General features: G+C 47.0%; 1 protein-coding gene across 1 annotated transcript in view; it reads right to left on the reverse strand.

The window, feature by feature from the left end:
• Positions 1-14,735, reverse strand: part of DIAPH3 (diaphanous related formin 3) — a 2,176,287-nt gene that overhangs the window by 139,564 nt on the left and 2,021,988 nt on the right. The window lies entirely within an intron of this gene.

Raw genomic sequence — 14,735 nt, forward strand, 5'->3', positions numbered from 1 at the left:
GTGGTCGACGCCTAGACAAGTTAGACACAGGTGGTGAGGATCCGTGACCGACATCGTGCGGTCGCAATCCTCACAGTGTTTAAAGCGAGGCATCCCTACGGCACCAATCGGAGTCGTAAGACTTCGGAAAATGATCAAAAATGATCCAAAAAGTTAGTCAAAAATTGACTACGGGTTACTGCTTTTTCCAGATCTGCGCTTGCTGGCGCGGAAAAAAGAAGAACTGACGTCAGCACACGGAGGCGGCGTCTAAGTACTCCGACGACGTCATCACGGCGCCCACGACGGACGCGGAGCCGCAGACGACGCCTACCGACGCGCAAGGGTACTGCTACGCAAAAATTTCCCGATCCAGTCTGACGCCTGGGGATATTCTAAGGTAAGGAATCTAATACTAACGTGTCTCTTTCAGATAAACATTTTGCCCTAATGATATATGATAGTTTTGATGATGCAGAAATTGCACCGTAAAATTGGAACTGGTGTACTTGAGAAAAATAAGCACAGACAGTGGGAGAGAACGTTATAACTGAAGGGAAAAGTCTTCGATTTTAATGAAATGTACGTGGCTGGAAGAGGCAATTGGCTACACACTCTGAAAGCACATCTTTCTTTAGTGTTCAGAAGAGAGCCACTGTGAATCTCCTATAATGCAAAGTTCAACAGAATAGATTTAAATGTAAATAAGTATGTAAACTGCAACATGTGCAACGAGGGCAAAACTATTGGAAAGACGTTTTTTGAATTACAGGAAAGTTGCAGCCCTTTTTAGTCAAATTTTGATTGCATTAAATAGTGATTTTACATGACCCATTAATGACCACAAAACAAGAAATGAGTAGATTAATTACTGGACTAAGAGTTCAGAAATTGCAATTTGCCTAGAATAAAACGTGCAAAAAAACCAAACGTAGGCCTTCCTTACTAAAGGTGAGCGCAAAATCCGTTCCGCTCGCGGATTTGGCGAATCTTTGGTAAATTCGCGATCCGCGAACTCCCGCGAATTTATCGAGAATTCGCAAATCCGCGAGCTGCGGATTCGGGGGGCAAAAGTTGAAGCCTGGCCTGTTGTTTTTAACAATTTTAGGATGGCGCCGGCAAGCTGACAGCGCCATCCTGAAATAGTTACTAAGTTAGCTTCAACAGGAAGCTCTAATAGATAAAATAAAGCAGGTGCTCGAGCACCTGCTTTATTTTATCTATTAGTGCTTCCTGTTGAAGCTAACTTAGTAACTATTTCAGGATGGCGCTGGCAGCTTGCCGGCGCCATCCTAAAATAGTTAAAGGATATGAAGGGCAGGGTTCATTCTGGCACGATGGTCCTGTCACAAAAATGAAACCTGAACAGGTAGCACTTACAGATATCAATAAAGCATGTGCCCTAGTTGAAGCTCAAATTCAGTGACGCATTTATCAGCACAAGAACAATCGTGAGCGTTGTCGAGGCTGGGCAGGTGTGCTTTCTTCCCAAATCTAAGGTCGAAAATCAGCTGTGATGCTGGATAGAGGCCTTTGCATCCTTGACTCTTACGAGCGCAATCCCCAGGCTGTTCCTGTGACTAGGAGCTTCTTTCTCTTCATCTACTGCTCTGATCGGTCTCTGACCTTTTATACACACAAGAGGCATGTGAACTGACATAGAAGCCCCGCCCGTTTGGCCCCGCCCACACACTCGCGGTGTGCACCGTCTTCCCGCTATCTACCCACTATGATGGACAGTTGAAGCTCAAATTCAGTGACGCATTCATCTGCCCAAAAACAATCGTGAGCATTGTCGAGGCCGGGCAGGTGTGCTTTCTTCCCAAATCTACCATCGAAAAACAGCTGTGATGCTGGATAGAGGCCTTTGCATCCTTGACTTTCACAAGCTTCTTTCTCTTCATCTGCTGCTCTGATCGGTCTCTGACCTTTTATACACACAAGAGGCATGTGAACTGGCATGGAAGCCCCGCCCGTTTGGCCCCGCCCACACACTAGCGGTGTGCACCGTCTTCCCGCGATTTACCCACTATGATGGACAGTTGAAGCTCAAATTCAGTGATGCATTCATCAGCCCTAAAACAATCGTGAGCATTGTCGAGGCTGGGCAGGTGTGCTTTCTTCCCAAATCTACCGTTGAAAATCAGCTGTGATGCTGGATAGAGACCTTTGCATCCTTGACTTTCACGAGTGCAAGCGGGAAAAAAAAAAAATCCGCAGATCCGCGGATTTTGCGGATCAACAATACGCAAATCCGCGGATCGTGGATCCGTGAAATCCGCCCATGCCTATTCCTTACCTTCAGTAGAGGTAGCCACTTAGAAAGCACATTGGCAGAAGAGGTCAGAAGCAATACCACAGGGAAAATGTGTTAACAGGCAAAATAAGCAAAAAAGATTTCGCTAGCGGCACTTAGAAAACAGAACCCTGTACTTACAACAGAAGTGTCAAGAGCACGGCCAAGAACGTGAAACTTCCACTTTTAAACTAAGCATTACAAGCAAAAAAAAAGCCGGCACAGATCTGCTAAAAGGAATGCTACCAGCAAGCACTATGTATCTGTTTAAATAACACACACCAGGAACCTGTCAGGATACCACTAACTTAACATTTCCGCAGCAAAAACCGGAAACAACTTCCATTTTAATGGGAAAGCAAAGGCGAATATATGTTTCATTTTAGCACATTATATTGAGGATTCAAGCATGCTAATTATTGTGTGAAAACCCAAGGGCAACTTAAATATTTAAAGGCAAGAGTAATTAATGTCACATTTTCCGAGTTCATTGGTTTAGTGAGCTAATTTTCGGCTACATGAAAACGTGTTCATCAATAAACACGCACAGCAGCACACAACTGAAACAGGAACTACCTCACCCATCATCCCATTTAATATTTCTAGATGGCAGTCGCTTTTGCAGAAAAGTACCTTTTTAACATCATTAAAAATATATAAGAAATCCTTTTTGACACTCGAATAACCCGCAAATCTAATGAGGAGTTTTTACTCCATGGCTGAAATAGACACAAGCCTGCAGCAAGAGGAAAATACTTGTCAGTAACACAATAAAGTTTCATTGTTTTTCTCTCCACCAATCGCTGCTGGATTGCAAATATTCGCAAAACTACATTTTCATGGGCCATATAAAACAGTACACATTCAGATACCGCAGAAAATTAAAAAATATAAATCTTACCATTATTGTGAATGGGCTAGGAAGATAAACTAATCACTTTTCACTAGACCGAGGAGAAAATGGTACTACACAAATAGTTATTTTTAATTTGCGAATTTTCTATGCTGAGTAATGTAGAGAATTTGTCAGGCTTGAAACGTGAGCAGAGAACACGAAAATGTGTGGTTGATTTTTGTTTGACCGAGCAGACTGGTGAATCATAACCCAATTGAATTTGTGCTGCTGGGCATGACAAAGAAGCGCATTTATGATTAGACACTCATTGGCTTCATTGACCTTTTTCATGCATATGAAGGGACTAGAGTTAACACCTAGTCCTTGGTAAACAAGTTTTGCAGCCACACCAAGGACGTTCTACAAAGTATTCATGACGTGATGGGTCTTCATGAGGGTCCTAGGGACAATCAAGTTGTCTGATCATAAGGTCACAACAATAGCACTTTCCAAAAGGCAACCCAGAACATCTCAACAGGAAAAAGAGCAGCAGTGCACCCACCTCTTTATTGAGGTAAGGATACTTGGATGGACACTGACAAACAAGTTACTTACCTAAAGTAATGCCTTATCTGGTACAGAATCTATCTAGCCGCTAAATCCTTACCTTTTAATTTCCTCAGGTGTCATTCGGGATCCGGAAGAGTTGGTAGGTGGTGTCATTCGGCTACATGTGCATCATCCACACCAGAAGTGAAATCTGCAACACCTATATAGGCATCACCTAGGCACGCTGACGTTCGTTTCTTTTCACGACTTTCCATGCCAGAAGAGCAGAGCTATGAAGAATATGGACCACTGGTGTGGAAAACTAGGGCCATGAAAGAGATTTGCCCGGTCCCTAAAATATGTTTGCAGAGCAGGGAAAATGGGTGGGTCATTAAGGAGTCTGTGACTAGACAGAGTCTCTACTAGATAAGGCATTACCGAAGGTAAGAAACTTGTTCATCTGATAGAGACTTCTAGCAGTAGATTCCTTACCTTTGAACAGATAGCAATACCTCACAGGGGGTGGGGGTCTGCGGACCAATTTCATACAAGAAAGTACTACAGGATCGAAGTGGCAAAGAGCCCACTTCTACGGGCCTGATTGTCCAGACAGTAATGTTTAGTGAACATGTGCAGGTAAGCCCATGTTGCTGCCTGGCAGATGTTCAGGACCGGAATTCTGCATGCTAACGCAGTGGTTGCAGCTTTAACTCTGGTGGAATTAACCCATAAGCCTTCAGGAGGCTGCTTCTAGGCCAGTGTATTGCAGATCTTCCATCAAGAGATGTGCCGTTTCTGTAACGCCCGACCTTTCATCACACCAACATACCCCATGTTGTGTGTGCGGTCAAGGTAGAACGACAAAGCTTGTTTTGGGTTTAGGCGGTGGAGTTGCTCCTCTTCCTTAGTGGGATGTGGATGCGGGTAGAATGTGGGCAAGATGACAGACTGCCCACATGAAATGGTGTTACCACTCTCTGCAGGAAAGAAGCCCTAGTGTGAAGCACCATGTAGGAGAGTAGGATCTGCTTTCATGGTTACCCTCACTTTTTGCAAGGTGTCAGTGTGTTTTTTGACCTAGTCTTCTGGGAACCTGCTAATCAGGACCCCAGCAACTGTTCTCCCGCCCCTAAATTGGTTCTGATAAGTACTTTGGTACTGCCACAATTGGCTACTCGTGTACCCTTACAAGTCCCTAGTATATGGTACTTAGGTGCCCAGGGCATAGGTACACTAGGGGCCTCCCATGGGCTGCAGCATGTATTGTGCCACCCATGGAAGTCTACATAAACTGTGACTACAGACCTGCCAATGCAGCCTGTGTGAGCTGGTGCTTGCAACTCTCATGCCGGATATAAGTTTCCTTATATCTGAGGTCACTGCACTTAAAACCTATAAGTCACCCGATGGCAGGCTGTTCAGTCCTGAGGGTGAGCTGCTTGGTTGCAAGGGTGAGGGTGCTCCTGCATGACACCCCTACAAACCCCAGAGTCGATTCTTCAGGCAACTGAAATGCAGTCAGCTATTTTAAGTTACATAGTGGACCAAAGTCATTACAAGATGTCTAACTATATATTGGCTGCACCGAACCTGGTATCAAAACTGTTATAATCATACCCAAACACCAATTCCAGTGTTGGAAGTATGATCCTATGTACTGGGGGTCCCTTGACCCCCTTCCCCCTGAAACCTGGTAACAGCCTTTCTGGGTCTGTGAGCAAGGTAGTGCTGCTGCCAGCCACAGACACAATTCTGCCCTCCTACTACTGAGCCAAGCTTGAGGAACGGAGGGAAGAACAATAGGCATCCTGTCGCAGGGAGGGGTGATCACCTCCAAGACAGGACTTAGTGTATTGGGCTGGAGTGGGGGTGCTTGCCAGCACCACCAGACTGCTTTGAAGGGCACAGATGGTGCCCACCTTGCATACTCCAGTTTGAACAAGTCAGGAACCTTGGATCCCGCTCTAGCGCAAAACTCTCCTTTGTTCAGCCCCCCCTGTGGGAGGGACCCTCAAGCCCTCCCACTCTTTCCTTAGGGTACTTAAGGGCCCCGCTGGGAGTGGGCCCTCAGATTCTTCATGGGACCAGACTCAGCCCTGAAACTATGTCACTCTTCAATCGTCTGGACACTTGGACTTCGTTGGACTTCAAATGGAACCGAGACTGCACCTAGAAAGACTCCTGCTGCTTCTCTTCTCCTTGTTCTAAAACTCAGTTGTCTGTGTTTCATCCAGGTTCTCCAAAAGACCTGTGGGCATCAAAGACACCTGAAGAAATCATCCTTGTAGTGAAGGAGTCATTCCTCTGCATCAGCAGGCACCGCAACGAAGCGGACCGGTATGCTGACACGGATATCCCGAGGCTCAGCAACACAGGTGGTGGTTCTGTGACTCCTTAACCGCATGCGTGCAGCGGTTATTTTTGCGCTACGTGGCTTTTTTCCAAAAGCCGCATTACATGACGAGCTGAGCTCGTCATCAGCGTGCGAGCGGCACGACTCATGACGAGCTCAGCTCGTAATGCGCGCCGAAAGGGTTAAAGGCCTGACCTGCCTTCCCTGCAATTTGGAGGACAGTATCCCTTGTCGGTCCTAATGGGACTGAACCCTTGTGCAACGTATCGACTTGCCATTGCTAAGGCTGGTTGACTCTGCACTCCAGAGATCTTCAGGCTACAAGAAGCTCCGGCCTCCAGTACCTCACTTCCTGAAGAACAGTGTTCTCCCTGCACATCCTGCATTGTGGGCCTCTGTCCTTGATGAGCTGCGTGAGGTCCTCTTGGACTCCTGTGCCTCCGGCTTGTGGGTCCTCTGGAGGCTCTTCCTTTGCTTCAGTGGGCTCCTCTGCTTGCTTGAGGCCTGCTCCGACTCTCCTGCACTTGGTGAGTGTCTTGGATGTTGCTGGTCCCAACGTTTGCTCCTTTTCATTCTCTATGCCAGGTGCTTGTTGGTGATCCTACCGGACACCGACCACCTAGACACCAACATGGGACAGCTCGTGCATGGCTCCTGGTCTTCCTCAGCATTGCCTGGTCCACACAGCTGCAGTGACAAAGTCAACCTCTCGACATCGGTGGGCATTGTGAAAGAAAGTCTTCCAGAATTGGGAGTCAGGTGGGAGCGAGTGCACTTCCGCTATCTGTGTCCAGGTAGCTCTTGACAATGCACAATAGCTCTGAACTTAGACAGGTTTTTGGCGCCCTGCGATGCTCTGTGGCCTTCTGGAATACTTTGCCATTTTTTAACTGATGGGCAGGCTTGCAGTGGCTAAAATAGTGATGCTGCTGTGCTGCCTCTACATGTTTCAGAATTCACTTGGCCCAATACCCACTCATATCTTTAAGCAACTAAATGCTACCCTTGTCTCCCTATTATGGGCGGGACGACGTAATAGATTGGCGCTGCACACACTGTCATACAGATATGAAGAGGGGGGTTTGAAGCCCCACGTTTTGAGTAATACTAAAATGCCACGCAGCTTCAGAACACGTCCCATTGGCTATCAGAAGGGGACAACTGGGGAAAACGGCTGCTGGCCAGAAGAGCGCATTCAGACACGCTACCAAAAGCACTGAGGCACGGTGGAGGGGCTGATGACGACCTGCTATTTGTGGTTCGCCATACAGCAAACATATGGCAGTAGTTCGTGGAAAAGGTCCTAAGACATGCCCCATTCCACAGGGAACTCCACATTTGGATACTAGGCCCTATTAGAGGTATGAGCACACATATGTCCTTCCAGGCGTGGCAGGACGGGCCTGTAACGTCCTTGTGGCTCTCTACCCGAATGAAACGTTTTAAACATATGAACAGGCCCGTGACTGTTTCAGGATGGGGCAGGGTCACTACATACACTTTGGGATACTGGAGATTGCTAGACTAACAATGCCCGAGCACCCAACATCCTGCGACTGTCCCACACGCTGGACATATTAGTTATATGTGGCTCTGGGTGCAGGTTGATACCACTCCTATACAAAGCCATGAGGCTGTCTTCATCCGGTCCACCTCCTCGGGCAACGGTGGCATGGGAGGATGATCTGTGCGTACAAAAAGAAGACAAGACCTGATCGGCCAATGGCACGCTTACGCATACAGTCAATTTAAGCTGATCCACTATAACTACTTACACCGCACCTACCTCACACCATTGAAACTGAGGCATATATCCTGAACCACGCGACACATGACCTAGGTATAAAGCGGAACGGGTGTGCTTCCTACATCTCGCTTGGCCATGCCCTGGGCTGCAGCAGTTTTGGCCCCAAGTTGTGGCGAAGGTGCGCAAAAGCACTGGTCTCCACTTGTTGGAGGAGCTACTGCAGTGCCCGCTGGGCCTTGTACGTTGACCCAAAAAGAGGAAAATGGAGTACAAATTTGCTGCAGCTTATGCTGGTTCTAGCCAGGTGTAGAATTGCCATTACTTGGATGGGACAGAGAGAGCCAGAGGTATCGGCCTGGCTCAGAGATGTAAGAGAGTGGGCCTTAGCAGAAATTGTTCATATAAAATTAAATCGCAGGGGCGATAAGTTGCAGACGAACCTATCAGAGTGGCGGAAACTGTGCCACTCGGCCCTTGGCTCTGAAGAGCACAAGGATGATCAATATGATTCTGAGTTAAGCGAGAGTGACCTTGGTGGGGCGGAAAATGGGCCTGGAGAGCAGTAACTGTGTGCGGTACAACTGTGTCCCTTACCCTCACTACATGTACATATAGAGATTTTTTCATGTTCCCTCATGGTCTCCTGAAAATTCATATTCATAAGAATGTTGGTTTCAGTGAAACCTGCTGATGTGCATAGGACAACTATATTTATCTTCTGCTGTTTATATTGGAGTGCTTTTTTGTAAATGAAAAAAAATCCCAACTCAAAAGTTTTTTTTTTAAGTTAACAAACAAAATCTATACTAAGGTACAGAATTTCATTAATTTCTTTTCAGAACTTACTAAAAATTACGTTTTTAACCATATAGTTGGAAAATTGTGCTGCAAGATAAATTGTTCTACCCACTTCTTTTAAAACAAAATTTAAAAATCCACCCTTGGATTCCACATGACTCCTTCGCAATCTTCTCCAAAGGCATATTTTCAAAGTCTCCCTTTGTCATCTACGGCAGGTTCCGAATTTTTTTGTTGTTTTTTTGTTTTATATAGTGCGAACTAGACTCATAGGTATCGGGTATCAGAGCACCTTACATAGCTCCAGTTTCGTTACATGAGGACACATACATTTTTTTGGGGTAGGCACAGGGAGATTAAGTGATTTGCCCAGAATCACAGGATGTTGAGCGTCCTTGCCGAGACTCGAACCCGGTTCCCCAGCTCTGACGTCGCCCGCTCACCCATAAGGCTATATCCTCTCCCGTATTCACCAGTGATCCCTGGTGATGTAACCTGGTTCCTGGGGCATCGACAGCTCTCCAAATTACTGTCATCCACAGGGTTTCTTCAGGGTCCTCCGGGAGGGACTCTTTTTCCTTGAAACAGCAATCACTACTTCTCCATTGACTTCCATTGGGCACACAGCTGTGTTTCCACTCTGCACGCAGCCCCTGTGGAGTTCTTGGGTACTTACCTTCAGTGGTTCCTTATGTCACCAGCTCCTCTGAGTCTTCTGGTCCAAGTCCCGCTCTCCTTTGCAGTTTGCATTCCACTTTCTTATTACATGGTTTGGCCTCCCCCTGGAGACTAGTTTATATTTTTTCTACTTACCTGATTGTTTTAAAGTATTCTTGTGTTGATATCTCGGAGTAGGAGATATACCAATGTGTTAGTGACTGTGTTGTGAAAGAAATAGACTTATTTTTAAATAAACACTGTGTGGTTCTTTTTCATTTAACTTACACTATTGATTAAATTTAGTAAAAACAAGCTGCTTTACACTCCTTCAAGATAAGCCAGAAGGCTGCTCTCCACAGCTACCAGTTTGAGAGCTTCGGGCAATCATCCTGTCCACAGGAGCTCCTGTGCAGGGCTTGGACCAAGTGCCCAGAAAGGGCTTTGATGAGGGCTTCATTAAAAGGCAGAAGGGGCTCCTAAGGGGCAGCTGCCAGTTGAAGCACCTCTGTCAGGAGGTTAGTCCGGACTGCCATCGTAGGAAGCTCGACGGCCCAAAGCCTTAGCCGCACTACGCAACACCACTGCGTATGAGGCTCCCTCCTCCATAGCACCAGTAGGTGGGGGAGAGTATGCCAAGGTCTGCGGAGGTATCCAAACCACTGGTGTCACCCAGGTCCTCTTGCCAGTCCTGCTCTTCACACTGGTCAGCCAATGGGGTGCACAGACCACTCCCAGTCCTCCTCACCCTACTCTGGTTGCAATTCTGGCCTGAAAGGAACACAAGGAATGAACAGAGGCATAAACGTACTTTCCGGCGCAGGTACCGACATTGGTCCGGCACCGTGTTCAGGTCGGGGGTAAGGCTGGGGTCGGCACCAGTCGGGGGCACAATCGGCGCCGGGGGGCGTCATCACTGGAATCTGCACCGGGGAAGGTATCGTGAGGTCGACCGGCATCGATCCTGGATCCTTGGGGGCCCTTTGGTGCTGGAGCCACTGGCATCGAAGGCCCAGGGTCCCCAGCCGAGTCCAAGGGGCCGAAGGCGCGCCAGCAGAGGTGGGTTGCCCAAAGATGCAGTGAATCGCTTCGTAGAAAGCGCAAAGCTGGGCAGGGAATGCTCCGGGAAAAGGAGGGAAGTGAGGAGCCGTCCCAGGAACAGGCTCCGAAGACAGAGCAGGAGAGCGACAATGCTCAGGGTCCCGCATCGTGTTGGCCGATGGACAGGAAGAAGGCGATGAGCAACGCTGCTTCTTTGCCTTCTTCTTGTGCTTCGACTTACCCGATGATATCGAAGACTTGGATGACGAATGGTGATGGTGTCTCCACGACCAGTCCGGAGACCTTCCTCTCAACCGGGAACTCGAGCGACGCGGAGCCGACTGCCGGGCCTCCAAGAACTTTCAGGATCGCTCCTGCAAGGACTTCGGATTCATGGACCGGCAGTCGGAGCATGACTTCGAGTCATGGTCGCGCTCAAGGCATCAAAGGCACACGAGGTGAGGGCCCATAACAGACATAAGAGGGTTACAGGCCTCTCCCAGTTTGAACCCGGTTCGACGATGGGACATCCCTCGTATACCAGGAGTCGATAGTCTCAAAAAAGAAGTCAACAAAAATCGAGAAAAAGCTAGTCAAAAAGTGACTAAGGGGCAGCTCTCTCCGGATCTGAGGGTACTAACAGCAGAGCTTTTAATCTTGCCAGTATGATGATCCTCTCTAAAATAAAGTCTGTTATTTGACATCGCACTAGGCAATTTTAACACACATATTCTTTCACCATTTCACAATTCTTCTTTTAGCACTGCAACAATACTCCATCTCTCAACCCACTTATACCCTGTGTAGACTTTCCATCACTGGTGGTTCTGCTGTTAGTACCCTCCTATATACAACTAAGGAGGTACTTAGCGGATGCCAGTCTCTATACAAAACCCAGATGATGAGACTCCGCCTGTGGGTGGGCTGATGGGTATTATCCCACACTACATTCTGTTCTCCTAAACATAAACTACTTATGAATTCACTAGTTCACTGTAGTTCTCTTGTCTTTTCTAGACCTTCTAGACCCTTAGCATCCCTGTTGTGTTTAGGCAGTGTCTAAGTAGTCATCGTGAAGTCACACCGGCTACCAAGACACTGTTGACCGCCTCGGAGTCGACAGACGCCACCGATCGATGCGCCGGGCTACTGCTAAGAGAAACAAATTCCAGATGCAGTCTGATGCCTAGAGGTAATTCATGGATAAGGAATCTACAACTAATGGTCTCTTTCAGATACCTGTTTTCCTTGATGACATCCTGGACACACCAGGAGGGAAAAAAAACAAAAAACCTTAAACAAACTGTCGCAAAAAGTCTATCAAAAAAGTCTGTCAAAAACTTCTCTCAGATCAGCGCTTACTGGTGAGGGAAAAAAAACTAAAGTCAGCGTATCGAGATAGCGCTTATCTAGGTGACACAGACGTAATTTCCGGTGTGGACGACATCAACGCGCGGAGCTACTGGCGCGCAGGGATACTGCTCAGTCGGATGACTCAGGGAATTCAAAGGTAAGGAATCTGCAGCTAGAAGTCTATCAGATAATATTTGTAAGTTCTCCCTAACAGATAGCGGGACAAGACTCACTTTGTGAGTAACTGGAATGTTTTTTTCCTTAAGTTTAATATGATGGTCAAAGCCTTTGACACACAAATATGTGAAGAAAAAACATCGTGTTTTCCAATACTTTTTCAATGCTCATTGTTTCACAATCCTCCGCTACAGTTAAATATAGCTTGTCTTCTAGAAATATAGGATCATCAGAACCAGGTCCAAGCAAAATTCCTAGCTTTCCTAAATCTTGCCCTCCCACAATATTCCGACCCTTTTCTGCTACATAAATTTTTATTTTTACAGAGCAACCCTTAAACTCAAGTATGTCTTCAAAGCATCCAAACATATTGATGTCAAACTCACCAAAAACTTTAGGATTGAAATCCGTCTTAAATAGTGACACATTTTCCCCAGGGTTACAAAGGGTATCATTAGCCAAAATAGTTATTGGTGAACCAGAATCTGCCATAATGTTAAGTTGTACATCACCAATGTGAACTACTGCGAATGGTCCCTTGAACTGTGTGAACTATATTTGCACGCATTTCTTCATCATACTCCTCAACCAAATTCACTTTAATATTACTGTTAGTTTTATTGCTTCGGCAAACTAGAAAAATGACCTATTTTTCGACACCTACGCCATTTTTTTCTCTAAAGCAGGACACACTGAACTGTCGCCAAGATGTGATCTAGGTGCACATCCGATTCATAGTTGTTCTTGTTTTTTCTTTGAATGACAATGCATAACAAATTGATCTCGGATGTTGGTGTCAATAATGTCCCTAAATTCGCATGAGGATGCCAAAATACGCAAAGCTGCAAGATATTATTCAGTATTCTCATTGGTGCCCAATTTCCTTTTGCAAAATGTATGTCTTTCCACCATAGCACTAGGTTATTCAGTATACTGTTTCTCCTTTCTTTTAGCTGCTTCAGTACTTTCATCCCAGTGCACAAGTTGTCCATATGGCTTCGTATATGAACTTTTCCATGACCATACAGCAGTCCATATCTTTACCACATTCTCCGATACTCGGTGGGCTTTGCGCACTCCATAGCCTTGCAATGTTTTGTTTCGCCACCATCATCCCCAAGGTAACCCATATTCGCACCTTTGTATTTAGGTCGATAGGGCCCCATACATTTAGGAGGGACAATTTAATGTTACAATCTGTCTGCTGTCCCAACACCTCTTCCATAAGGTTCACTACCGCCTCCCAGTATCGCTGAATAGTTATGCACTCCCAAAGTGTGTGGATAAATGTTTCCTCCTGCCCACACTGCCTAACACAGCCACCATCTGAGCTATATCCCATGCAAACCAACAATAACCCAGACAGATAGGACCTGTGGAGAAGCTTCAGCTGTAACAGGCAAAGCCTGGAGGAGATGACCACCTCACAGAGAGGCCACTGCCGCCAGCCACTCATCATCATCCAATCCCGCTACGTCGTGGTCCCATTTAGCCCTCAGGGGAGCCAGGGGATCTGCCATGTTATTAATCAGTTTTTTGTAAATTAGTGATATGGCCTCGAGTGGGGTGGACTAGGGGAGTGCACTACCTTTAGGAAGAATCGCCAGTAAGGCATGTCTAATTTAGAGATAACGGAAATGCTCCGAATGCGCTAGTTCGTATTCTGGCTTCAGCCAAGGAAAAGGGACCACCTCACCTGCCTTCCACAGATCACCCACCTTGGATATACCTATGAGGTCCCAGCGATCAAAGCCCATCAAGCGAATCAGCCTGCCTAATTGTTCGCTATGCCAGAGTGGTGTGGCCTGTGTGAATTACCCCTCCCATCCCAAACTTTTGGTAGCCGCCTTCCACACCTGCACCGCATGCCCAGTTCGGCCCATCAGGGCAGGTTTTAACAACCGCACATAAAGGGCCCCATCAATGTTACCTCCCGGGAGGAGCCATCTGTCGATCTGGAAGGCTGGATCATCCTGTGGCCTATACATACATTGGTTAATCGCTGCTAGGTGGGATGCTTGTATGTCAGGAAGTCTGATGCCCCCATCGAACCACCCTAACGTGAGCTTGTGCGTTGCGATACGAGGTGGTTTTCCCTCCCACAGCAGGTCCCGTATGATACTATCAATTTCTTTAAAGTACGAGGGTACAACAGGGTGGGGAGTACAATGCAAACCGTATAAGAACCGGGGAAGGGACATCATTTTGAACAGGGCTGCATGCCCCAAAAGAGACAACTGAAGCAATTTCCAATGTAGGATGTCAGCTTTATGAAGCACGAGAGGCGGCAGAAGATTTTGATCATCCGGCAGTCGATATCCCCGAGGGAGGAGGGGTCTCGTTCCATAGAGGACATATAGCACTGATTTATAGAGTAGCCAGCATATCTACCGAAAACATGAAATTTGTCTAGGACCACATTGAGGGATGCAGCCGGGGATGCCAAGTAAAGCAAAATATCGCCTGCGTACAGCGATATACGGTCTTCCCATCCAGACGTACATTTAAGGCCCCTAATGGTGGGGTTTTTGCGGACCCACATTGCCAGAGGCTCAAGGGCCAGAGCAAAGACAAGTGGGGACAAGGGGCATCCCTGCCTGGTGCCCCTGCTAAAAACAAACAAAGAAGACTTCCGGTTGTTAAGCCCTACTTGGGCGAGCGGCTGTTAGTAGAGAAGCCGAACCCAACTCGTGAACTTGGGCCCAAAATCCAATTTGTGAAGGACTGAAAACATATAGAACCACTTAATGGTGTCAAATACGGAAGCAGCATCAAGGGAGACCACAACAGCGTCTTCTCTAATTGTGTCGCATGGCACAACACCCCATGGAGCCTACGCAAATTGAGGGAGGTGTTCCTAGCGGGCATAAACCCAGACTGATCCGGGTGGACCATGCAGGTGATGAGCCTGAGCAGACGAGAGGCAAGGACCTTTGCCAGGATTTTTGCT

This window comes from Lissotriton helveticus, chromosome 8 (genome assembly GCF_964261635.1).
Source record: "Lissotriton helveticus chromosome 8, aLisHel1.1, whole genome shotgun sequence".
NCBI lineage: Eukaryota > Metazoa > Chordata > Amphibia > Caudata > Salamandridae > Lissotriton > Lissotriton helveticus.